This window comes from Arachis hypogaea, chromosome 10 (assembly GCF_003086295.3).
Source record: "Arachis hypogaea cultivar Tifrunner chromosome 10, arahy.Tifrunner.gnm2.J5K5, whole genome shotgun sequence".
Classification (NCBI taxonomy): domain Eukaryota; kingdom Viridiplantae; phylum Streptophyta; class Magnoliopsida; order Fabales; family Fabaceae; genus Arachis; species Arachis hypogaea.
The window spans coordinates 30,865,299-30,868,108 of NC_092045.1; the positions used below are offsets into that span (position 1 = coordinate 30,865,299).

The window sequence follows — 2,810 nt, forward strand, 5'->3', positions numbered from 1 at the left end:
AAGTGAGGGGAAAGGGAATGGCTTTTGTTTTCGGCCAAGAAGGGGAGAAGTGGTGTGTATGTTGTGTGAAAATGAAGGAGTGAAGGAGGGTTTATATAGGAGAGGGGGATGGGAGGGTTCGGCCGTTTGAGGGTGGGTTTGGGTGGGAAAGTGGTTTGAATTTGAATGGTGAGGTAGGTGGGATTTTATGAAGGATGGATGTGAGTGGTGAAGAGAAAGATGGGATTTGATAGGTGAAGGGTTTTTGGGGAAGAGGTGTTGAGGTGATTGGTGAGTGGGTGAAGAAGAGAGAGAGGGTGGTAGGGTAGGTGGGGATCCTGTGGGGTCCACAGATCCTGAGGTGTCAAGGAAAAGTCATCCCTGCACCAAATGGCAAGCAAAATCACGTTTTTAGCCATTTCTGGCGTTAAACGCCGGGCTGGTGCCCATTTCTGGCGTTTAACGCCAGCTTCTTGCCCATTTCTGGCGTTTAACGCCAGTCTGGTGCCCCTTTCTGGCGTTAAACGCCCAGAATGGTGCCAGACTGGGCGTTAAACGCCCAACAGCTAACCTCACTGGCGTTTAAACGCCGGTGGGTGCGTCCTTCAGGGTGTGCTGTTTTTCTTCCTGTTTTTCACTCTGTTTTTGCTTTTTTCGTTAATTTTGTGACTTCTCATGATCATCAACCTACAAAAAACATAAAATAACAAAAGAAAATAGTTAATTATAAAACATTGGGTTGCCTCCCAACAAGCGCTTCTTTAATGTCAGTAGCTTGACAGTGAGCTCTCATGGAGCCTCAGAAATGCTCAGAGCTATGTTGGGACCTCCCAACACCAAACTTAGAGTTTGAATGTGGGGGTTCAACACCAAACTTAGAGTTTGGTTGTGGCCTCCCAACACCAAACTTAGAGTTTGACTATGGGGGCTCTGTTTGGCTCTGTTTTGAGAGAAGCTCTTCATGCTTCCTCTCCATGATGATAGAGGGGTATCCTTGGGCCTTAAACACCAAGGATTCTTCATTCACTTGAATGATCAACTCTCCTCTATCAACATCAATCACAGCCTTTGCAGTGGCTAGGAAGGGTCTGCCAAGGATGATGGATTCATCCATGCACTTCCCAGTCTCTAGGACTATGAAATCAGTAGGGATGTAATGGTCTTCAACTTTAACCAGAACATCCTCTACAAGTCCATGGGCTTGTTTTCTTGAGTTGTCTGCCATCTCTAGTGAGATTCTTGCAGCTTGTACCTCAGAGATCCCTAACTTCTCCATTACAGAGAGAGGCATGAGGTTTACACTTGACCCTAAGTCACACAAGGCCTTCTTGAAGGTCATGGTGCCGATGGTACAAGGTATTGAAAACTTCCCAGGATCCTGTCTCTTTTGAGGCAGTTTCTGCCTAGACAAGTCATCCAGTTCTTTGGTGAGCAAAGGAGGTTCATCCTCCCAAGTCTCATTTCCAAATAACTTGTCATTCAGCTTCATGATTGCTCCAAGGTATTTAGCAACTTGCTCTTCAGTGACATACTCATCCTCTTCAGAGGAAGAATACTCATCAGAGCTCATGAATGACAGAAGTAAGTCCAATGGAATCTCTATGGTCTCATTTTGAGCCTCAGATTCCCATGGTTCCTCATTGGGGAACTCATTGGAGGTCAGTGGACATCCAGTGAGGCCTTCCTCAGTGGCGTTCACTGCCTCTTCCCCTTCCCAAAATTCGGCCATGTTGATGGCCTTGCATTCTCCTTTTGGATTTTCTTCTGTATTGCTTGGGAGAGTACTAGGAGGGAGTTCAGTAATTTTCTTGCTCAGCTGACCCACTTGTGCCTCCAAATTTCTAATGGAGGATCTTGTTTCAGTCATGAAACTTTGAGTGGTTTTGATCAGATCAGAGACCATGGTTGCTAAGTCAGAGTTATTCTGCTTAGAACTCTCTGTCTGTTGCTGAGAAGATGATGGAAAAGGCTTGCTATTGCTAAACCTGTTTCTTCTACCATTATTGTTATTGAAACCTTGTTGAGGTCTCTATTGATCCTTCCATGAAAGATTTGGATGATTCCTCTATGAAGGATTGTAGGTGTTTCCATAGGATTCTCCCATGTAATTCACCTCTTCCATTGAAGGGTTCTCAGGATCATAAGCTTCTTCCTCAGATGAAGCTTCCTTAGTACTGCTTGGTGCATTTTGCATTCCAGACAGACTTTGAGAAATCATATTGACTTGTTGGGTCAATATTTTATTCTGAGCCAAAATGGCATTCAGAGTGTCAATCTCAAGAACTCCTTTCTTCTGACTAGTCCCATTGTTCACAGGATTTCTTTCAGAAGTGTACATGAATTGGTTATTTGCAACCATTTCAATCAGTTCTTGAGCTTCAGTAGGCGTCTTCTTCAGATGAAGAGATCCTCCAGAAGAGCTATCCAAAGACATCTTGGACAGTTCAGAGAGACCATCATAGAAAATACCTATGATGCTCCATTCAGAAAGCATATCAGAAGGACACTTTTTGATTAATTGTTTGTATCTTTCCCAAGCTTCATAGAGGGATTCTCCTTCCTTCTGTCTGAAGGTTTGGACTTCCACTCTAAGCTTACTCAATTTTTGAGGCGGAAAGAACTTTGCCAAGAAGGCATTGACTAGCTTTTCCCAAGAGTCCAGGCTTTCTTTAGGTTGAGAGTCCAACCATGTTCTAGCTCTGTCTCTTACAGCAAAAGGGAATAGCATAAGTCTGTAGACCTCAGGGTCAACCCCATTAGTCTTGACAGTGTCACAGATTTGTAAGAACTCAGCTAAGAACTGATGAGGATCTTCCAATGGAAGTCCATGG

The 2,810-nt window shown here is 44.2% G+C and overlaps 1 non-coding gene across 1 annotated transcript; it reads left to right on the top strand.

Annotated features, from left to right (window-relative positions):
• The first annotated feature begins 2,467 nt into the window (after positions 1 to 2,467).
• LOC112719089 (small nucleolar RNA R71) lies at positions 2,468 to 2,575 on the top strand. Its single transcript, XR_003161406.1, has one exon. It is a non-coding gene; the product is annotated as a small nucleolar RNA R71 (small nucleolar RNA).
• Positions 2,576 to 2,810: the final 235 nt, after the last annotated feature.